This window comes from Hemibagrus wyckioides, linkage group LG24, assembly GCF_019097595.1.
Source record: "Hemibagrus wyckioides isolate EC202008001 linkage group LG24, SWU_Hwy_1.0, whole genome shotgun sequence".
Classification (NCBI taxonomy): domain Eukaryota; kingdom Metazoa; phylum Chordata; class Actinopteri; order Siluriformes; family Bagridae; genus Hemibagrus; species Hemibagrus wyckioides.
This window is the reverse complement of record NC_080733.1, coordinates 16,597,783-16,622,116: the sequence shown is the minus strand read 5'-3', so window position 1 is coordinate 16,622,116 and position 24,334 is coordinate 16,597,783. Positions and strand designations below refer to the sequence as shown.

At 40.3% G+C, this 24,334-nt stretch overlaps 1 protein-coding gene across 2 annotated transcripts in view; it reads right to left on the bottom strand.

The window, feature by feature from the left end:
- gcgra (glucagon receptor a) overlaps positions 1–23,562 on the bottom strand; it is a 62,306-nt gene extending 38,744 nt beyond the window's left edge. The window contains exon 1 of one of the 2 annotated variants that reach the window (XM_058378113.1): positions 23,217–23,562. The gene's annotated coding sequence lies outside the window, so the exon portion shown is untranslated. The remainder of the gene's footprint in view (positions 1–23,216) is intronic. The other variant, XM_058378112.1, reaches the window with a different exon arrangement.
- Positions 23,563–24,334: the final 772 nt, after the last annotated feature.

Here is a 24,334-nt window from a genome sequence, read left to right as displayed (position 1 = left end):
AAACACAGTATTTAGGCTGATGGTATTCTAAGTCTGTGACCTATTGAACCAGTGTTGATGTATTCATTAATAGAGTCTTTAAAGCACTTTTGTACGTCACTCTGGATAAGAGCGTCTCCCAAATGCCAGAAATGTAAAAGAACTCAAAAGAGCAGTTTGTTTGAGGTGTGTTGAGAAAGCTGTCCAACCCAGTGGACCAACAAACCAACTATTTTTAAATGATGTATAATGGCTCTGGAATTTAAACCATGTCTTTTTGATGAAACCTGCATTCCTAATGATTCACACTGATAAATTATACAACTACAGATACAAAGCAAAGCCACATAAACCTCACAGAGCTGCTGGCTGACTGACCATCTCGATGGATGACGCTATGAGCAGAAGCCCAGAACATAAACATGTGCACTCTGACCAATGAGAGGACACTTTACCTAAAGAAAAGCTGAGATATTTGTTCTGAGATGCTTTTCCACTCACCATGCTTGTAAAGAGTGCTTATTTGAGCTAGTGTAGCCTTTTGGGTCATTTTCCTCTCCTTTTATCTGATGTTCTGATGTTAAGCAGCCTTTATTTGTCCATATACATCACTGCACAGTGAAATTCTTTCTTCACATAATCCCATCCTTGGAGGACTGGGAGCATAGGGTCAGCCATGATGCAGCACCCCTGGAGCAGGTGGGGGGGGGCCTTGCTCAAGGGCCCAATAGTGGCCTTTAACAATAGAGCCTTAAACACTTGAGCTACCACCTCTCTAAATGCATGATTTTATGCATTGTGCTGCTGCGATGTGATTGGCTGATTAGATAACTGCATGTATGTGCAAACATATTTTCATTGTGTTAATTCTTTGTGGAAAAATTGAACAAAGACTTTCTATAAACGCTTTATCGCTAACCCGTCGGTCACTTCACAATTACGTTCCTCCATTATCTTCTCACATGAAGATTTTCTTCTTTGTTCGTATAAGTGCCTTCATTCTCCTCACGCACTGTGGTTTCTGTTTGATCATCTCTGGAGTTCAGAGTTCAGAGATGAGGCAGTAAGCAAGGTCACCTCCCGCTCTTTGTTTACACAGCAGCGCGACCGCCGGGGCCAAAGCTGCCCTGACATCCAGCGCTCGCCTTCTGATGACGCAAACCGGCGCAGCCGAGCTCTCATGGAAACTCGATTTGGTGAAATGAGCAGCCGTGCTTGTTGACAGCAGCAGCTAAAAAGCTAATTGGACACGTTTTATGTTCAGGAACAGCAGTGATTTATATTATTCAGTGTGAATTCAGGAACAAAACCCTCGCTGCAGGTGAATACAATTATGACTGAATAGAGATAGGTTTTTGCATAGGGTGGGTTATTAAGGTTGTTTGTTGTATTTGATTATTTATTTATTTTAAATAAATGCATTTATTCATTAACTGTATTATGTTATAATCAGTTTTTTTATTGAATTGAAAACCTTATTTATTTGTTTGTTTGTTTGTTTGTGTGTTTGGATTTTATTCATTTTGATCTAAAATTATAAAAATTATATGTTAGAAAATAATTGTTTTATTTATTTTTTTAAAAAGTCTAAAAAATATAAATAATTTATGAATAAATAATGAGGAAAAAAAATATCCCGGTTTAATAATTATAAGAAAAAATATATTTTTTGAATATTTGGATATATTTTTTAAGTTTAAATCTAAAAATAAAAACAAATAAACATAAACAAACACAAAGACATTCTGCTCTTTTCTGATTTGTTGTTACTGTCATAAATTAACCGACATGTGTTTGTTTTTTCCTTCTGTCACTTTTCAGTTATTAAGCAACATGTACTGTATATGCTATTTCTTCTGTCTCTTTTCAGTTCTTTGCGATGGTTTACTGACTGAGGTGGTCAAGCTCTTACTGCGGTCCTTTTTCAAAATAAAGGCTAAAGCAGGACTGATTGTTGTCTCATTGGATGTTTTGTGGCTTTAATCAGAAAAATTCAACCCAGAAAATGTTCACATAAAAGCACCACTCTGTCTTGCGTAAAGCGTATGTCATGGCGTCTGCAGATTTGTTCAGCTGCTCTGAGACGTCGAATTCAGTATGTAATGATCTTAACACACATGAGATAAACACCATTAGCGAGGGTGTAGCTGCATGTCGTCAGCTTCGTTCTGTCAGCGGCTGAGTATTTGTGCATGAAGCAGCTGTTAAAGCGGGACCGAAAGAGCGCTCAGAGTGCTGCGTCTGTGATCTGAGCTTTCAGGTGTCCTCGTCCAGAGACAGCGCCACTAGAGCACCACTTAACACCCAACAAACACCACTCTTCATCCTGGCACACTTACAAATGGTCTCAGAGCAAACCAGCGCGCTGGCAGGAAAAACAGGGAAAGCACTGATTTGGCTCAATGTGTGCAGTGTGTGTGTGTGTGTGTGAGAGAGAGAGAGAGAGAGAGAGAGAGAGAGAGCCTGGGAAAACCCTACACATGATCAAATGTTGACATTTTCTTACTAGATACTGCAATCACACATTAAGTTTAGACTTCATGCTATAAGAAGAGGAAGAACTGAGGGCATGAAGCCGTTATTATTTTAGCCACACATACATTACAGCAGAATTCTTTTTCATATGAGAATTCTTCACTAATCCCAGCTGAGGAAGTTGGGGTCAGAGTGCAGGGCAGCTATGATACAGCACCCCTGGAGCAGAGAGGGTGAAGGGCCTTGCTCAAGGGCCCAACAGTGGATCTTAGATGGTGCTGGGACTTGAACCCCGGATCCTCCAATCAACAACCCAGAGCCTTAACCACTTGAGCCTGATTCTATAACTAGAATAAATTTCCTGTCCACATAATTCATCTTAATTTGGATCATACAGTACACTGTTACAGAAGGGAAATGATTTATAATCACACTGTCACCCAAATGAGGATAAGGTTCCCTCTCAAGGTTTCTTCCATCGTCTCAGGGAGCTTTTCCTCACCACCGTCGCCTCAGCCTCGCTCATTACGGATAAATTATATGTAAAATCGATCATGTGTATATATTTCTATAAAGCTGCTGTGTGACAATTTATCCAACAGAAGGGAAAAACACTCTTCTCACACTGAAAGCCAACAGAGTCCTGACTCATTTTATATCAGACTCACAGACTGAACATCATTCATTCGTTTATTCTGATTCAAAATGTCACATGAGTCCATTTCCATTCCTCAAGTGGAAAAAGGGTTAGAGGAGATAATTTGTGATAGTAAAAGAGGTAGGAGATAATAAAAAGCATTAATGTAATCATGTGAATGGTGTTTTACAGTCACGGCTTATTGTGAGGAGCTAATGCTTTACTATGAAGGCCGAATGATGATGAGTTTAGTCTCAGTTACAGAGAGTGGTCACAGCTTTATAACCGCACTGACACCGGACCATGTCAGGACTGTGAATACAGCGCAGCATCGATTATCACATCATCACATCATTCTGACCAGCTGATTGGTCAATAGTGGATTTCTTTCATCTTTTTGTCAATATGTCATTTCGCACATCTCTACAATAAAGCCCATGTGCACCGTCAGCGTCCCTGATAGCCGACACGCTCATAATCCCGAGCCGAGGTCAGACACCGGACACTACTGTTATTGACAAATCTGTAATTATTGCTCAGAACAAACCTGAGACACAAAAGGACTCGAAGCTGAAGTTTGTTTCTGGCTGTCGTTAAAGCTTCTTCTAGTTTTGTTCTGTAATAAATGAAGCCCAGACTTCCTGTCTGTAAATGACGAACCACAAAACTGTCCAATTTTAATGCATTAAAAAAACTATCACATAATAAACCTGTTTTTTTCCATAGTGACTAGATCTTGCTCTCAAAGACAGAGGATTCAGTGTACATAAAGTCTCACCAAGATACAGACGTGTGTGTGTGTGTGCTTGTTCTTGTTTATTAACAGGATTAATTATAATCCTTTCAGACGTCCATTTTGCGTGTCGATTTTTGCGAGTCGATGCAAACAGATGCATTTCTCAGTCGCAGCGTGATTTCCAATCATTGGAGAGACAAATTAAATGAACCGAAGGACATGGATTAAATTTGCAGAAATCTGTTTCCACCATTTAAGACATTACCTAACATGCCTATTCAATACCAGCTACATTAATGTGTTAATATATAATTAAAAATATATGTATTTATAATACCTAAATTTAATATACACAAATATTATTAATCTTTTATTTATTTATTTATTTATTATGTGATGTTGTGTAATCAGAATCTGCAGGAAGGCTATAACAAGCTAGCAGCTGATTTCCTCATAAAGATAAATCACATGCATTTAATAAACAATACAATTTTGATTTCATTTATTTCTTGGTACACAGAAAACAAAGTTTGTTGAAATTTTCTGAATTTATATGTAATAAAGCTCTTATTACTCTTCATACTGCACCATGCGCCCGCTTTGCTCGACTGCTCCCACCATCTCTCAGGGTAAGAGGCAGGAATACATCTAGACTCTTCTCTGTTCTGGCACCGAGGTGGTGGAATAAACAAACCCACAACACTGGGGTTCTGTAACAGACACATTACAACTGCACTGTTCTGCTGTGTGTGTGTGTGTGTGTGTGTGTGTGTGTGTGAGAGTAATTCTATAGTTATACTGTAGATCCCATATAAATTTTCTTAAATCTGTCTGACCACATGCTCCATTTCCTTTCCTTCAGTGTTGTTTTCTCCTTCGTCTAGTATTTCCACTAGGTTTTTCCAATTCATTATTTTTGAGGCATCTTCACTTCTATTTTTTTCAGTCTCTTAGCTGATATCACATCCAGATCCATCACCCATTCAGGAGCCAGCAGCGCTCCAGATCCTAATCCAGATATCACAGCTCTCCTCCTCACCTGAGCTCCAGTTCATCTCCTTCCTGCTCATTTCACTCTGTATTTTATTTTGTTCCTGCGATGTCTTTCTGTTTTTTTTCTTTTTTCTTCCTTGACTCACATTATTAGCACAATCAGTTGACCTTCGTCTGTTTCACTATGCCTCTGCTGGACTATATCTGGCACGTCCTCCTGACTCAGAGCTCCTGACAGCTACGCTTTATACTCCAGTTCTATCCTCATCTTTAAGCTACATTTAACTAGAAAAGCCGTTTGTGATGGAAGTCCTGATATTTCCAAGTCGTCTTCACGGCCCTTATACGTTCACTTCAGTTATATTTGCTTACAGGAAACATTTTGACATTTGACATCAAAGTCTGTTGGTGAGAAGTTTTAATGCGCTCCAACTTTTCCATTAAGGCCTGCGAACGTGACATGGCGCTTGTCCTTGCGAGGGGAAATGTGGGAAATCTCCCAAAAAAAAAATGGCAAGTGAAATTCAAGTTTATGCTGAAGGACTAAACAAAACAAACAAACAAACGAAATGCCTAGTGAATAATCAGGAAGAATGAAGAAATTCAGCATGTGCAGCAGTGAATGTTTGGATGTAGAAAATCCTCTGGACTAAACGAAGCCTGCGTCCTGCTCGTGTTGAGCCAGGTCTAATAAATGAAGTGCGCTTGATAAGAAGCACAGCACTGATGACAGATGGCATGTGACCCGGCGCTGGTGCAAGGATGTTCCAGCTGCATCATTTGCACACAAATCACTTCCAGGTGCTTTTATTGATTTCAGATGCGGAGCTTTTCCACCCTGTCCGGAGCTGCGGCGTCGGCCGGCTCGGAGGAAACGCTTCAGTGTTATTGATCTGAAGAGACCGTGTTCGATTCCCACCGGAGCTTCTGTAAAGACTCTGAGCATAACGCTTAACCTCTCCGACAGACGCCGCTTCACTGAACTGACCCCATCTTATCAGCTGAATGGACCGCCAGCTTTGGAAAATATGTGTATTTGTTGTTCTTTTCATTATTTTGGTGCTAGAATGTGAAGGAAGGCACTTCATCTGTCTCTTCTGTGAATGTACACTTATATCACCAAAAGTTTTGGGACACCCCTCCAAATCATTGAGTTGTTTTTCAGAGGTTAGGCTGAAAAGTGAAAGGAACTCTTAATGCTTCAGCTTCATATCAAGACATTTTGGACAATTTCATGCTTTGGGGATGACCGCTTCCTGTTTCAACATGACATGACCAGTGACCAAAGCAAGGTCCATAAAGACATGGATGAGTGAGCTTGGAGTCCTGACCTCAACCCCATAGAACACCTTTGGGATGAATTAGAGTGGAGACTGTGAGCCAGGCCTTCTCGTCCAACATCAGTGCCTGACCTCACAAATGTGCTTCTAAAGGAATGGTCAAAAATTCCCATAAACACACTCCTAAACCTTGTGGAAGAGTTGAAGCTGTTATAGCTGCAAAGGGCGGACCAACTCCATATTACATTCATGTGCAGGTAAAGGTAGATGTCCCAAAACTTTTGGCAATATGGTGTACATTTAAACCCAACGCACCTGAATTCTCGATTCTGATTGGTCAGAAGGTGTTGATTATATTCCTGAAATAAAAATCACAAAAGTTGATATTAACATGCTCATTCTGAAACCTTGTGGTGGTTTCTATAGCAACCACCTTCACAAAGGACTTGTTTGGGAAACACTTCACCAAAACACATTCACAAGATGTTTTTGTCATTTTGTTGTCTGATTAACTTCAAGAGGCTAGTGAGAGAACATCTGTTTGTAGCTGAAGGGATTTAACTTCTAAAGGTCAAATTGTTGAGATGTGAGCAGGGTGTTATGTTCGATCGCTGCGTTCACACCGGTGTGTTTAAATCACTCTGCGCTGGGGGTGTTTTCTCTTTAGTTTTGCTGCTGGTTGCTGTGGTTTCACTAAAAGAACCAAGCTAGAACGATATCCAAACAAACCCCTAGAGCTAGCGATACAATGCAGAGGTAAAAATGGAAAGGAAATGGGTTCCTGCTAAAAACAGCGGTATAGAATGCATCATGATCTACTGCACTGCAGACCCTAAGCGTATATTATACGTCATAGTGTCTATAGAAGATCTAGATAGCAGCTGGGATTCAGCAACTCTTTTTAATGAACTAATTTCAATGCATTTTTTTCTCCAGTCATATTTCAAAGGTTAATGATGGTTCTCGAACCTGTGATAGTCCACTGGTCTCTTTGTAGCTAGGTGTTAGCCAGGACAGTGTTAGATTTTTGGTCCATCGTCCTGAACTCAGTGAGTTTTTTGGTTACACGCCCGAGATCTGTATTAAGGTCTGCGGTTAATACAAGCTTAAGATATTCTCACAGCTTGCTCTCCGACATTAAATCCATCAGACATTTTTTAAGTTTTTACATGCTTTGGAAAAGACGCTTGCTAACAAGGAAGACACTGCCAAAAAGGGAACAGGAAAAGTCATCTACTGCAGCCTCACAGTGTTTATAGTAACACACGCCTATAAACGTCCAGCTCCAACTTTTTATTCATCTAGATTCATCCACAGAAAGAACTGAGTGGATGTGATGATTTTAAAGAAAGAGTGAAAGCGTTGGTGGTGGTGGTGGCGTTGAAATTATGAAGATGTTTCTGTTGATTGTATTTAGGCTTAGTTTCGGTGGTCATACATGAAGATTATTTTTGATTCATTAAAAACACACAAGAATCCTAACTTTTGCAAATCACAGAGATTCTTTTCTGCAATAATGTCCAGAGAACCGGGGTGATGATCACTTCCGGGTCGGTCACCAAACATACCCCATCCCTGCAGCACACTGTGGGCTACAGACCGGAACGTTGTGAATTGAAATCTCAGCATCAACAAACCTGACACCTTAAGCAAAGTCCATGACCCTCGACTGCTCAGTCGAGTTCTCTCTCTCTCTCTCTCTCTCTCTCTCTCTCTTCTTATCGCTTTAGATAAAATCATGAAATGTAAATTTCTGTCCGGGTTGCCAGATTGTGTTTCACAACCCCTGTTTTGTTTTTCATGTTTACATTTTTGAAAAACAAAAACCTGAAATATGGTATGAGTGGATCTTAATGAGAATCAATAACATTTAATGTATATTTAATTCAGTCAGAGATGGTCTGTAATTTGTTGGGGGATTTGTTTTTACCTGTATGTGGATTACAAATAGTCGACCTTGGCAACCCTGATTTCTACATAACCTCCTCTTCCTCCTCCTCCTTCAGGTGTGTGTGTGTGTGTGTTACAGTCCTAACTGTTATTCTAGGATAAAGAAATCCTGAAATCATCTCACAAAACTGAAATATAGCTGATTACTTAATCGAGCCTTGCATTAGTTATGGCTGATTATATAAGTGATAAAATATATTAGAGAACTTTTAAACTCAGATTGCTGTGTATATCATTGAGTTTGAGACTCTGTGTATGTGTGTTTGTGTGTGTGTGTAGCTAAAAATAAATCACAGAAAATTAAAGACTGACTCAATCTATCAGCCAGATCTTTATCCCTCCGCACAACCTGGAAGGAAAGCGTAAGGAAAGTGCAGAAGGAGTGCTGCTCAGCTGCATAAATAAGCAATGAAATGTACCTGTGAGGGTTGTGTTGGGATGGAAATGGCTTAGTAAAGCATGTGACAAAAGTGATTTAACTCACAGAGTGACTGGAGAAGCTCCTGAAATAACCCACCTACTGTACCTCAGGTTACACAACCTGCTCACACCCAGAAACTCTTTCAGGAATAAACACACACACACACACATCCCATCAGACTCATCAGTCTGAGGTGGGTTTCACACTCGAGACGTTTGCTACGGTACGAATGCGACTGTGATCATTTCCCGGTTTCACTGCAGCTCTGCTCTGGATTCAGACTTTTATGGAACCCTGGAGCACTAGCGTTCATCCTACCTCACTACAGAACACAACCCTATCAACTCGAGCTAATTTTCGCTCTTATTTTATTATTCTGGTGCTTTCACATGCCAGAAAGCATCTCATCTGACCCATTAGTTCCTCAAGGTTGCTGTTACAGAAAGGACATTATCATTAACATTTCCATTTCCATTATTTCCTGTCCAGTGTCATTCAAATGAGGATGAGGTTCCCTTCTGAGCCTGGTTCCTCTCAAGGGTTCTTTTCCTTATTTCATCTCATGGAGTTTTTCCTCACCAGCTTTGCCTCAAGGCTTGCTCATTAGGGATAAATGTTAGGGATAAATAGTAACTTAACTTTAAACTTCATCATTAAAAGCTGCGTTCATGTTCACGGGAATCACGTCACAGTTCGACTGAAGTCACACCTCCTCCTACAGGAAGTCTTGGGGTTTAGTGTTCCCTGGTCCATGACAGCTTCCACATGACTTGGGGGCAGTGGTAGGTCAAGTGGTTAACGCTCTGGCTCGTTGACCAAAAGATCGGGGGTTCAAGTTCCAGCACCGCCAAGTTGCCACTGTTTGGCCCTTGAGCAAGGCCCTTAACCCTCTCTGTTCCAGGGGTGCCGTATCATGGCTGACCCTGCGCTCTGACCCCAACCTCCAAGGATGGGATATGTGAAGAGGGAATTTCGCTGTAATGTATATGTGACAAATAAAGGCTATTTCTGACTCACAGCAAACGTTTATTTTTAGTAAGAGTTCCAACGACCAGGTGTGGGCGTGTCCACCTCAGCGAGGAAGTTCATTTATGCAAATACGGAGCGACTACCGATGTATGTTCGCTGGAGATCCGTGACACAGACCACTCGCTGCTTCTCCTTCATCTCGTACGATACGATGCATACGATAAACACTGCACAATTTTACACACAAACACCAAAATCTCCCTTCAAAACGTTTCACTTTATCAGAAACTGGACCGATTCGTTCTGGCCACAGATAAATCTTATTACCATGGCAACCAGTAGTACTGTAGGAACCCTACTGACGATTCCGTGATACAGCGACTGGAGACTCGCAGCAATAATATCACTTCATCTGTCTTTCCTGTGTCCCTCTGACACTCAGTACACGTGCGCTGTGGAAACGTGACGATTTCATCGCTGCGTGTGTGTGAACGCCGGATTCTCGATTCCGATTGGTCAGAAGGTGTAGATCAGTTTTTTATAATAAAACGGCTCAGTTTATATTAACACGCTCGTTATAATAAAAAAAGTACTGCTTCACTGATGACCAGGTGTCTTAGATTTCTTCATGATCTACATGTTCTACATGTTTTGAGCCATAACATTATGACCACTGAGAGGTGAAGTGGACAAGAGTAAGGATTTGAGCGAGTTTGACGAAGGACCAAATTGTGATGGTTAGACCACTGGATCAGAGCATCTCCAAAACTGCAGCTCTTGTGGGGTGTTCCTGGTCTGCAGTGGTCAGTATCTATCAAAAGTGGTCCAAGGAAGGAACAGTGGTGAACCAGTGACAGGGTCATGGACGGCCAAGGCTCACTGATGGACGTGGGGAGTGAAGGCTGGCCTGTGTGATCCGATCCAACAGACGAGCTACTGTTGATCAAATTGGTGAAGAAGTTAATGCTGGTTCTGATAGAAAGGGGTCAGAATACACAGTGCAGGACGGGTCAGGGCTGTTTTTGGCAGCAAAAGGGAAACCAACAGAATATTAAGGAGGTGGTCATAATGTTAGGCCTGATACAGATGTTATAATACATCAGAGTGTATTTATTATGTTAAAGATTTTTCTCTTCAGCTCTTCTGCTGTTTGGTTTGGATTTTTTTTTATTTCTCCTTTCAGCCGTGTCCATGTGTCGTTTATTTCTCCCGATGGTGCTGATGATCTCACTAAACATCTCCCTGATATTTTTTACTCTCTTTTCCACCTCTGTGAAGCTTAAACATTTCTGTTTTCTGAGTCTCACTGACTTTTGACTTGACTGCTTGCAGCAAAACTCTTCAAATGATCTGTTTTTAATGCACTAAGTAAATATTTAATGTAAAAACTTGTAGGTTTTGAACTCATTCGACTCCGTACAGGCACAGCTGGATAGTAATCATGTTAAAGTAAATGTGAAGACAAATCTGAAGCGCTGAGCAACTTTTCTGCCATTTCTGACTCTTCTTCTCTCTGTCCTTTAGAAAAAATCACATGTGAATGCCATTTTCTGTGAGGAAAATAATTTAAACCCTGTATATGCTGCTCACACGTCTTGTTGTCATGGTAACGCTGACATTTAACGTCACTCCACGCGTGTTTGTAACTTCAGATGGGTTAAATCGCATTATCTGGCAACTCGGTATGCAGTACCTGCAGTGTAATAGACATCAGGATCTAATGATGATTAGTGATGGCTCTTTGTAAGATGGTTCCTGTCGTGTCGTGTGCTGAAGAGAAGCGCGTCTCTCTCCGAGACAGAATCGGACGGAGGCCACACGCTGACCGGCAGGACAAAAAGACTCTATGCTAATAGAATTTCTAAGCATGTAAGAGGGATTTATTAACAAAGCTGACACCAGCACCTACGTGCAGCCGCTCGGCTTTGTGCACTTAGACAGATTTAATCAAGCCGCCGCTAATCTGTTTAGCAGAGAGTGTAAAGAAGGAGGGGAGCGTCATCGCCGATCACGCTGAAGCTGTAAAAACACAAGAGCCGATGCTAAACGAATAAACGCCTGCTAACCGTTTCCTATAGATTCTCAAGCTGGGGTCATGCTATTACTGAGCACACACACACACACACACACAGACACAGACACACACACACACAGACACAGACACACACACACACACACACACAGACACAGACACACACACACAGACACACACACACGGGGCTGATTATCTGTGAGGGTGTGAGAGTTAGCACATGTGTGTCTGGGTGTGGTGTGTGTGGGTCTGAAAGGGTGTGGTGTGTATGTGAGTGTGTGTGCATGGGTGTAGTGTGTGGGGGATAGTGTGTGTGTATATCTGTGTGGGTGTGGTGTGTCTGTGAGTGTGTGTCTGTGTGGGTGTGTACAGTATGTTAGTGTGTGTGTATGTGTGGAATGGAATGTGTGAGTTTATGTGTCTGTGTGTGTGTCTCTGTGTGTCTGCATGGCGTAGCGAAGTGGAGTGTGAGTCCGTGTTTGTGTGTGTGTGTCTGCATGGGTATGGGGTGTGTGTGTGTGTGTGGTGTGTATGCTAGTGTGTGTGTGTGTGTGTGTATATATATGTGTCTGTGTCTGTGTGTGTACAGTATGTTAGTGTGTGTGTATGTGTGTCTGTGTGGAATGGAGTGTGTGAGTGTATGTGTCTGTGTGTGTGTGTGTGTCTCTGTGTGTCTGCATGGAGTAGTGAAGTGGAGTGTGAGTCCGTGTTTGTGTGTGTGTGTCTGCGTGGGTATGGGGTGCGTGTGTGTGTATGCTAGTGTGTATGTGTGTGTGTGTATATATGTGTCTCTGTGTGTGTGGTGTGTGTGTCTGCATGGAGTGAAGTGTAGTGTGTGTGTGTATGTAAGTGTGTGTGTGTGTGTATGCACATGTACAGCAGTCAGTTATCCCGTATCGTCCTCATGGCATGTCTCCTTCAGCAGAGTTGCGGCTAATGATAAAGAGTTATTCTTAGCGTGTTTGAATCGGCGTCCTGCAGTGGTCAGGGTTCTGACCTCCAGCTCTGCACTTCCTGTAGCGGGACACGGCTCACACACTGCATCACAACTCTCACATGAGGAAATATTTATACGTCACTTCTATCTTATCCTAATCGTCTCACCTTCACACACTAAGTGTTGCTTTCGGTTTTTACAGAGCTTCTGTTTTTAAAAATGCTTCATAATGAGATTTCTTCACAGTAAACATGAGGAACATGCTAATATCTCAACAACAACCTCCTTATGCTCTTCTCCTTATAACCCGGTCATAACCCCGCCCACCATGCTCAAGACATCATGGTTTCCATGGCAACAGTGACACATTAATTTGTCCCATCATTACTTACGTCCGTTGTTGTGCTAAGCTACAAAAACATACACTGCTCGAACGCGCCCTAGAGTACTGGTAGTCAAAGTCCAAGCATAACCCTGACAGTACTCCACTAAGGCGTGGCCAACCTGGAACTATGCCCAAAAATCCAAAGGGGCCACAATCCCGGCGTGAACCAGGGAGGAGCAAGGGGTGCAGTGAGGTCCAAGGGGGGAGCAAGGGCCACAGTAAGTTCTGAGGAGGAGCGAGAAGCATGGCAAGGCATGTGGGGGAGTGAGGATCACAGTGAGGCATGTGGGGGAGTGAGGATCACAGTGAGGCATGTGGGGGAGTGAGGATCACAGTGAGGCACGTGGGGGGAGTGAGGATCACGGTGAGGCACGTGGGGGGAGTGAGGATCACGGTGAGGCACGTGGGGGGAGTGAGGATCACGGTGAGGCACGTGGGGGGAGTGAGGATCACGGTGAGGCACGTGGGGGGAGTGAGGATCATGGTGAGGCACGTGGGGGGAGTGAGGGACAGGATGGCAAGACCAGAGGGTCCCGAACAACATCCATAGCTGAGCCAGAGAGCTGAGCGATGTACTCAGACGAGCAGAAGGCCCAGGCAAACTCCACGACCAAGCCACGAGAGCCGGGCAACAACCCCAGCCAAGCTATGGACAGATCCACGTCCAGAAAGCAGATGCCGATACCGAGCCACATCTCCCACAGGAGTGAGGAAATGTCCACAATAAGAAAACAGAAAAAAAAAGTCCAGATCATGACATCCCAGTTGTGAAGAAGCGGGAAGGAATAGAGGCTAGGGCGGGGGAAAGACACGTGAACATGAAACATCAACAAAAGCACATGACACAATACAAAAATATACACTGCTGGAACACGCCCTAGAGTAGCATAACCCTAACACCAATAGTGAGAGAAGAAGAAGAAGAAGAAGAAGAAGAAGAAGAAGAAGAAGAAGAAGAAAAAAACCTGTGCGGAATTGGACATGGCTTCACCTCCATAAACAGAAAATCAATCACTTTAGGTAACTGTGTACCCTTATCAGGGTCACGGGGAAGTCAGAGCCGATCCCGGGGTCAGTGAGTGTGAAGTGGGATCTCACCCTGGATGAAACATCACACACACATTCACACACTCACTCACACCTAGAGCTAATCGATCTTATCCAATCCACAGACTGGACTGTTTTTTGGAGATCTGCAAATCCCGAAGAAACGGATTCTAGAAAAACACGCAAAACCCCAAGACTAACCCAAGCTCAGGAGCGAGTTTTGTAAGATACAGCGGGAAGCTTCGAACATCTTACAGCTCCACCGTTCTGCGTTTCAGTTACTGTCTGTGTGGACTTCAGCATTCCTGTGTCCTCGGTTTCCTCAGGTTTGTCCCTGGTGTCCCATCCGGCTTGCATCCAGTGTTCCTGGGATGGGCGCCAGATCCATCAAAACCCCTCCCTCAATAACTGAACGTGAATAAATAACATACACTCTGTTTTTTGCTATTAATAGCGCACATTTTGACTTCTTTTGGGTTGATCTACTCATCTTGTTCTCTCAGATACGAATCATACCCAATCCTTGTTTTTCAGTCTCTCTACCTCTGTTACACGTTACACACTCTCTGTCCGCCTTCCATCAGCTCATACAGATTCCTCAGCCACGCCACATAAATATAACACACACCTCCATATACGTCTGTTCCTGAGTGCTGCTACTGTGTCCGGCTTCTGAACACACACACACACACACACACACACACACACTACACACACACACACACACACACAGACCTAATGACTGCCTAAGATCTTCCAGGACTGATAAGAAACACTCCGTGCCTCAGTTTAGCTGGGAGCAGCGTCCACAGAGCGAAAGTGTGTGTTTCTCCTGCTTTTTCTCTATAAAAGTCAACAGGAGTGGAAAAGTCTCCTGTTTTAACTTTAGACGGAAAAAAGGTTGAGGAAATTCAGAAGAAAATTGCAGCACTGTGAATAAACAAGCGACGAAGCCAGCTGATTGTAGATGCAGATTGTCGGTGTTCAGGGAAAAGAGAGCAAGCAGGATGGAGCTTGTTGTATTGTGAAATATAACACACCTGAACAGCCAGGTGAAAACGATTTGAGTTTATTGCATATTGCAACGAAGCATAACCTTTTTCACCAGAAACCAATAAAATGTCCCTTCCGCCTGTTTTGTTTTTTTAAACCCATCTTTATCGTTGAATGTTTTTATATAACACTGATGGATTATGTGGAAATCCGATGGAAATGTGCATTACTTATAAAACAGAAAACAAACAAAATTTTCATCTTTGTAGGTAATGTGAAGAAGTAAACATGCATAAAAGTCTGATTATTGTGTTATTGTGGAGAAGTGTGAATGATTTGCCCAGCAGTGGGTTCAAACCCCGCCCCTTTCCCATCGCTCGGATCGGCAGCAGATAAACACGCGAGTCATGACACTTCTTCATCTTCAACAGAGCAGAAACGAGCCACTTGAAACCATCGCTAAACAAACCAAGAAGGAAACAAATGACTTTGTTTACATGCCATGAAAAGTGATGAAGCTATTAGAGAAATACAAGAGTTCAGTCCCAGGAAAAGTACTTCAAAGAATTCCTTCTGTCTGTCTGTGTGTCTATCTGTCTGTCTGTCTATCTGTTTATCTACTGCAAAGAATCCCTTCTTTCTATCTATCTATCTATCTATCTATCTATCTATCTATCTATCTATCTATCTATCTATCTATCTATCTATCTTTGTCTGTCTATCCATCCATCCATCCATCCATCCATCCATCCATCTTTCTGTCTATCTATCTATCTATCTATCTATCTATCTATCTATCTATCTATCTATCTATCTATCTATCTATCTATCTATCTATCTTTCTGTATATCCTTCCATCCATCCATCCATCCATCCATCCATCCATCCATCTATCTTTCTGTCTGTCTATCTATCCATCCATCCATCATTTCTATCTATCTATCTATCTATCTATCTATCTATCTATCTATCTATCTATCTATCTATCTATCTATCTATCTATCTATCTGTCTCTCTCTCTGTCTGTCTTCCTATCTATCTATCTATCTATCTATCTATCTATCTATCTATCTATCTATCTATCTATCTATCTATCTATCTAGATCTTCTCACTGAAGAGTCTAAATTCTTGGGGGTGGAGTCAGACCTGCTGTAGCTCCTCCTACCTAGATGGAGAAATCTCTAGTGTTTCAGAAGTGTTTTGTTCTGTGATGTAACAGAATGTGAGATGAGTCTGTGTTTCCGTTGGCGACAGTCAGGTAAATATCATGAAAAAAAGATGTGATTTGGGTGAAAAGACTCAAGTTACTGAAGTTCATGACATGCTTTTTTTTTTTCTTTGTACAAAAAAACAAAGCAAAGAGACGTGACACGTGATGTCTGGTCGCTTAGCAACGCAATCATTTTTCATTAAATTTTGAGCTTCTTCATCTTTATGGCCATGTTTATGATCTGTTAGTTTTCCACTACATCCATCATCATTTATTTAAAGATAAAAACTTTTCCCCCACATTTTTTTCCCACATGATAAAATACTTTTCCATGTCAATCAAGCAAACATTTATTTTTTTGAAGCTTTTTCTTTTTAATTAACCACCCGTCAATAACATGCCCACATTACTCAAAGCTCATTTTTCTTAGTGAGAAGATATTTCTCTAAATATTTCAGGAAGTATTTCAAACGGAAACTAATTTAGAATCTTTGATATAAAGGCGTATTGTTCCACAGAGAGGAAGTTTTTTGGCCATATGTTTAACTTCAAGAGAAATGCAAAACAGTTGGTGTTTTGCATTTCTTTATCCTTACCTATTTTAGTACTCTTGTATGTTTCTGTAACCTTGCACCAGCTCATACAATCTGTTGGAACGTTATTAGCGCCGAAATATGTAAAAAAAACAATCTAAAAATAAAAGAAATGTAAACGTATCTGTGTGATAAAAATGACCGGATCTTCCTGATGTAGTTTACTGTGGAAACTTAAAACTAACTGTACAGGTGACTGTATAAACCATGAATCAGACGAATGGGACTGAAAAAAGAGGTTCTGTACTTGGCCAATAGAACCACGAAAACAGTTCTGCGTAGAACATTTGGAGAGCGATTAATTATTTCTATTAAAACTGTTGTTAGAATTTTCACTCGGAGAAGAAACCTGAGTCACGCTGCTGCCGCTGCCTCCAGAGCTGAGTTGAGGGAAGAGATGCTAAAGAACTGAGATGAACAGGGAGTATTTATACAGAAGAAAGGTATAATCTTCATTATTGTCTATAGGAAAATAAAAAATGTCAGCAGAAACAGACGTGGGGGTTGACGTAATAATAATAATAATAATAATAATAATAATAATAATAATAATAATAATAATAATAATAATAATAATAATAATAATAATGATGAATCGTCTAATTTAGAGTCAGAAAGCCCCATTAGGTTCTTTCCAATGAACCCTTTAATCTGTTCTAAAGAACCACTTCGGGGATCCACACATGAAGCAGCTGTTAGAATCACACAGGAAATCTTTACTGACAGATAAATGCAGTCCAGTGCTGACTGAAGACCTGCCACCATGTCTCCTGGGATTAATTATGCTCTACCCCTAAGCTCTATGTTTAGAATAGGACAGTTATTACGGTAATAAACACACTGTAAAGCTGGATGAGATCATCATGTGATATGGATGTTGTGATCAATTCCATCAAAGCGCATGAGAGTTTCTGAAGTTCGATCTCTACTGCCTCACAGACCCCCAAAACTTAGATCAGACATTTTACTGTGTATATTGTTATGAACGTGTCTTTAAATATTGTTCTAGCACAGCTGTGAGGAATCCTTTACACTGATCAGGCTTAATATTATGACCACTGAGAGGTGAAGTGAATAAGACTGATGATCTCCTCATCATGGCACCTGTTAGTGGGTGGGATATATCAGGCAGCAAGTCAACATCTTGTCCTCAAAGTTGATGTGTTAGAAGCAGGAAAAATGGACAAGTGTAAGGATTTGAGCTTTGAGTTGATGAAGGGCCAAATTGTGGTGGCTAGAAGACTGGATCAGAGCATCTCCATAACTGAAGCTCTTGTGAGATGTTCAGTGGTCAGTATCTATCAGAAGTATCCTTTAAGTCCTGCAAGTTGCAAGACTTAAAGGATCTGCTGCCTACATCTTGGTACCAGATACCACCACACACCTTCAGGGATCTAGTGGAGTCCATGCCTCGGCAGGTCAGGGGCTGTTTTGGCAGCAAATGAGGTGACCACGCAGGTGGTCATAATCTTATGCCTGATCGGTTTATCTCTGATTGGTCAGGATGGATCTTTAAAAGTAGATATGGAATTATTAAATTAATGTGCTTATTTTATTATGATATGGTTTCTATAGTAACAACTAATTCACAGGGATTTGAACAGATGATGCTCCACATAAACGGATGTTTATGGAAGGAGTCTCCAGTGTCAGAGATTTATCTTCATAACTTTCCTTTCTATGGTATTTTTTTCTGTCTTATTAAGTGTAATAATTTGATCTATAATGTAAATAAAATGATAAAGGAACTAACGTGTGTCACAGACATTCACACAGGACACAAGATTAAGTGTCTCTATGGTGTGACATTGTTAGTACTGGTGAATTCTCATGGTATCAAGACTGTGGGCTGGTAGCAGTGACTTCTTACACATCAGACACCTTCTTCTGCTAAATCTAGAATGAGTCACATGGGAAATGACACACTGCTGGGTTGAAGGCAAAGCAGATGCTTTAGTTTTCTAGCCGTCTGACCAGCAGTAGCCTACGCTTTTTATTTCATTACGGCTTTTGATGGACGTTTGTTTTTGTTAAGCTTCACAATGCATCCAGATTTCACAAACCTCTATGGGCACTCCTCTACTAAACCCCACTTCACCAGAATTTCTCGCAGAAGTGTGAGCCGTGTGTTCACGACGAAGCCATCAGTTATTTAACCAGCTTCTTTTTTAACAAAAGCTTCACAGCCTACGAGTGCCATAATGTGAAATATATTCATTTCATTTCAATTTCTCTACTCTGAGTTAATATAAAGACGTTCGAGCGTCCAGAGGAAAAAAAAATCCGATAGAAAAGTCAGTGTCTCTGTTGGCTTAAGTATGTGCACTTAAGCACGACGTTAAACAGAGTACAGAACTGTTCCATGTCTTTTTAATGTCAGCAGCAAGGCACTATTTTACTGTGTGTGTGTGTGTGTGTGTGTCCTAAACCGCATTAACCTCCTTACATTAGAGTCAAAAAATTTACATTCAAATTCCTTTCACAAGAAAATTCAATCAAAGAGACGGCGTTTCGATTCTTGTTGAGTAAAAGAGTTATCCTGAACAATCAGCATTGAGACGTTGTACCACGTGACACACACACACAAATGCATTATATCCATCCATCCTTCCATCTACCCATCCATCCATCCATCCATCCATCCCAACCTATCTGTCTATCTATCTATCTATCTATCTATCTATCTATCTATCTATCTATCTATCTATCTATTAAATTAGATGAGCTATAGGAGTTCTTTCTGTAGGATCTGGAGTACACATGTGCAGTAACTCAGTGACTCGAAACACAGATGGAGCTGCTGCACCCTGCTACAGTTACATAACACTAAAATAAATAATAAATAATATAATAAATATACATATTGCTCATGATCTAAGCCAAAAAAAATAAATCCTGATTTCTGTTCCTGGAAGTTATTAGATAAACGTACACACTTTATAACCACAGACACTCAGACACATTAATAGATATTTTATAAAGGCTGTAGTGAGAAGCCACACAGGGAAATAAATCCCGATAATCCGACTTGGACTCTGACGAATCGCGTCGCTATGAGCTCTTTAACCTCCGTGAAATTCACACGGACTTAATGAGCCGTCTGTGCTGCAGCTCGGGGGGGCGGGGGTGTGTGTGTGGGGGGGTGTCGATCTGAATGAATGTTAAGAAGATACTTGAAATAAAATTCCATCAGTACGCTCTTAGAAAAAAAAGGCTTGTTGGTGTTCAGTATAGAGCTCTAGGGTTCTTTACACAGCTGTAATGAAGCTTTTATGGCACAAAGGGTTTATAACAAGGAAGCCTGTGGGCACAAAGAGTTCGCTTTATGGACGGATTTATTATTATTTATTTTTTTGTACTTGTCTTTTACATTTAAAATTTTTTGCTGACTGATTTTTGATGCTGTTCTTTAATACTGATGTGATTTTTTTTGGTTAACATTTATTAAGGACTAAATCTTATTCTTGAACACTGCGTTTTTGTTATTTTTGTTTATGTTTTATTTTAGCAAAAGTTTCATTTTTGTAAAGCAATAATAATTCTTGTACTTCACCCATTTCTTCATTTCTTACCCAAAGCACTATTGAGGAATTTAGCTGCATTTTATTCAATTGTTTTCGTTATTTATTTTTCAGGATATTTGTTTCACGTTTAAATCTACCCCATGCTACTCTATGAAATATTATTTAGTACAAAAACTGTAATTTTACTGAGCTTATATATATATGTATATATATATATATATATATATATATATATATTTTTTTTTTTTCATTTTCAAAATATTTTCTACAAATATCCATAATATTTTCAGTAAAGAACAAACAACAATATTACAACAATTAAATCCGTGACGATGAACGAATGAACCCATAAAAGGTTCTAGATCAAAATTTTTCATAAGCTACAAAGAACTCTGTAGAGTTCTTTTGATTTAAAAAGGGTTCTATAGAGAACTTGACAGAACTCTTTAAGGTTCCTGAGAGATCCTTTTCTTCTAAGAGTGTGTTAAGAGCTGCAGAGCAACAATGAAGCTGATACGGTAATGTCTTCATTCGTTTTGCACCAAGGACCCAATCAGAACTCCAACTATGTTCTCGGTGTACTTATCCAACACCCTGAACAAACCTCTGACCCTCATCCTCATCATCATCATCAATCTCATTAGCCGAACAACTCCCAAATTACTAAACGGTTCCTCCCATCACCATCACTGCATCACAGTTTCATACTAATCACATGGAGCTCTGCTTTTCTACACTATTTCATACAGCAGACTGTGATTTCAAACAAAACCACTGACTCCTCATTGAATCCAGTTACACGCTGATCACCAAATCACCTCGGGATGTTTGCTAGCTTATAAACTCAACAGCTGTTGTGCTTTCAAGCGTTGTTTTTTCCCCCCAGTTTAACATCATTGTGAAAGTGTCCCATTCTCACATTGCAGCTGTTTGATTAAACTTTCTGTTCTAGTATTAGAAAGCAAAATTGTTAGATTGGAAACAACTGATCCAAAATGATCTGATAAAACCTGGCTACACACACGTGCAATCTGTATTGCATTAGACTCCCCAGAGCCGGACGAATAACGAGTGTTTAATTAACACTTACTATAGTTTATTAGTCTCATTGGTACAGTGTTTATGAAGCTTGTAGGAAGTGTTCACGTGACACGAGCTACTAACTCACCTCATTACTTCCACAACGTCAGAAACAACATCTCGAGCTCTACATCTCACTGAGTCTTAAATGATTCAGAGCCTAATGTGCAGCACACATTCATTTCAGGAGACTTATTCCACTAATCAAATATTAGGCACATCATAGAGTACAGTATGAACATCACTTTCCTTAAAAGTTACTTTTAATTTAATGTTGCTTTTATTTGTTTTTAACTTATGGAGCTTTAGATTAAACCTATTCGATTCCAGATAATAATAATAAAAAAAAAGTAATAAAAACTGCCACTGATACAATCCTCAAGATCAGACTGGAGGGGAAAAGGAATGAATTTGATCCGATCCTATTAAAAAATGGAAAACTTGGAACTGGGCTTGGAAAAAGAGATTTGTCTAAGTCTTTTTTTTTAATTGTAAATAATTTGATTTTTGTGCCAAAACTGTTGTTTTGAGTAAATCATGTATTTACCTGTGTATTTATTTTCTGTCTGTGTGCTTCAGTTAAAATCTAATAAATAAATCTATTTTAAATAAATAAAATTTAAAAGCAATAACCAATTTCTGCCATCTAGTAATCTTAATTCGTGTCTAAAGTTAAATTTCTGTATAAAAAACGCCCAGAAAACAAAGCAACACCTTAATCTAAGTTAAAACTCATGTTAGAAGCTTTGAGATGAACAAACAGCCAGAGTACGTGTTTAATTCATCCACAAACCAGGCAAAAATCCGTGAGAAACTCCAGCTATCATCAGAAAGAAGTGATACAGCACGCTTTCATCTGCCTTTCTATCCAACATTTGGTCCTGGATGTCTGTGACTTTCACATCGTCTGTTATAAACACCGCCTTTTATAACATAAAGTTAAGCAAACAACAATAAAAACATGGAAAATGATTGGCAAATAACTAAACTTGTACATCTACATTTATCCAAACTTGATCCTCTTACATAATCTCAAAAATAAAAAGGTAAGAATGTTGAATTGTTTCACCTGGAAATCCAGAGACCACTGGGTAGCTTTCTTAATAAAAAATAAATAAATTAATTAAAGTAAGTAAGTAAGTAAGTAAGTAAAAATAAAACAAACAAACAAATAAATAAATAAATTAAATAATTCAATAAGATTTAAGGTACATCAGTAGTTTTTACTAAAAGCTTTAAATGTGAACTATTGTACATGTACCTCTTCTAGGTAAAAGATACATACCAGAGATACAAAAGGTGCATTTTGTGGATGACACTAAAAATTATTAAGTTTAATAATTATTTCCTTTTTTAATTTTATTATATATATCCTGAGCTTCATTGTCAGTAACACTGTAAAAAAAAAATATTTTAGAGGTTGGTAAATACAACCCATGCAAATAATTGAAATTCTATTGAAGTATATTAGTAAACAAGTGAAATATCTTATAATGAGCTAACTGACCCACACTATCTATCTGTTAACAGAAAGATAACTGCAACCTAAAAAACAAATACATGAGACTGAAATCTACCCGGAATAATTGCGTGCAAATTGTTAGGTCACTTTCATTGATTCTCTGGGCTTGTTTTCACAGTGATAGTGATAAACATGATATGTTAAGCTGTTAATAGTGAAAAATAGTTTAAAGCTTTACTAAACAATAAATACTGTTTGTTTTATGGCTAAAAGGTGCACAAGGTGAAACAGGTATATTAAATGAAGTAAACTGAAAGGTTTTCCTGAGGATTCAGATCAGTATTTAACTAGTAACGCTGCTGAATTAGGGTTAATGTTTCTGTTTTATTATAAAGGTTTAGTGATTAATCCGAAGCAGGTTGAATCTCGTCTAAACAGCCCGGACAGGGTGTAAAAAATCCAGCAGAAATCAAATCCAAGAGCAGTAAGAATTACACACGCAAACTTGGTACCTCTTTTTCCCCCTTCCTTTGCCGTGTTCACAGCGCGCGCGCGTCCCGAGTCCTCGCGTCGCACCCGCTCATTTTCCGAAAAACTTCATCGCCAACACTGAGCTCCTAATCCACTCCAGAACCCCGGTGCACGTCTGTTGTTCTTTTCGTTGTTGATAATGTTGTTGTTGTTGTTGTTGTTGTTTAGACTTTACACTTTGGATTAAAGCGTGGAGTCGGCGCAGGAGGACTGGCGGACACACGGACGCACGCACGCGCGCACACACACACATACACACATACATATACGCCCCCCCCAACTCTATCTAGCTCACACACATACACACACACACACAGACACACACCGGTGCGCGCTGACGCGGTCAAAGTGAAGCGCGAGCGCGGCGGAAGGTCTCTCTGGAGCCATGTGACGTCACCGCTCCGGCGCCCTAATATTCAATCAAAGCAAACAGAAAGCGACGTGAGGCACGACAGCGCCGTGACTAATTCAGACACGCATTAAAAACTGCGTGATAGATTCTGTTTCAGTGCACATACACACACACACACACACAGAGACACACACGCACGCACGCACACACACACTTCTTCTGCTGTTGCTGCTGCTGCTATTAAACATCACTGTGGCACCTTTAATAAACTCACCATAGACATACAACTGGACCATAAGTGCCAGAACTGTCAGATTGAAGCAGGCCGGTCTTCCTCCTCTGACCTTCTCTCATCAGCAAGATGTTTCCTCCCACAGAACCTGCTCTCACTAGATGGTTTTTGTTTCACAAACCATTCAGAATAAACACTAGAGACTCTTGTGTGTGGAAATCCCAGGAGATCAGCAGCTTCAGAAACACTCAAACCAGCCGGACTACAAAAAAAAAAGGTTTTGACAGTTTTCTGACCTGATCTTGGTTTATTTTGACTTGGCTTCGACCCTTAAGACCTGCTCTCGACGTTATCTGTGCTAGTTCTGGTCTTGGATGTGATGATGATCTTGACTACAGCACTATTTTACATAATACAACAACTTAAAACTGTACAAACATGAGGAACTTGTAGCTAAAACTCATGTTAATGCTGGAGAATAGCTGATTTTGGTAGGAATTTGAAATTGCAATTCC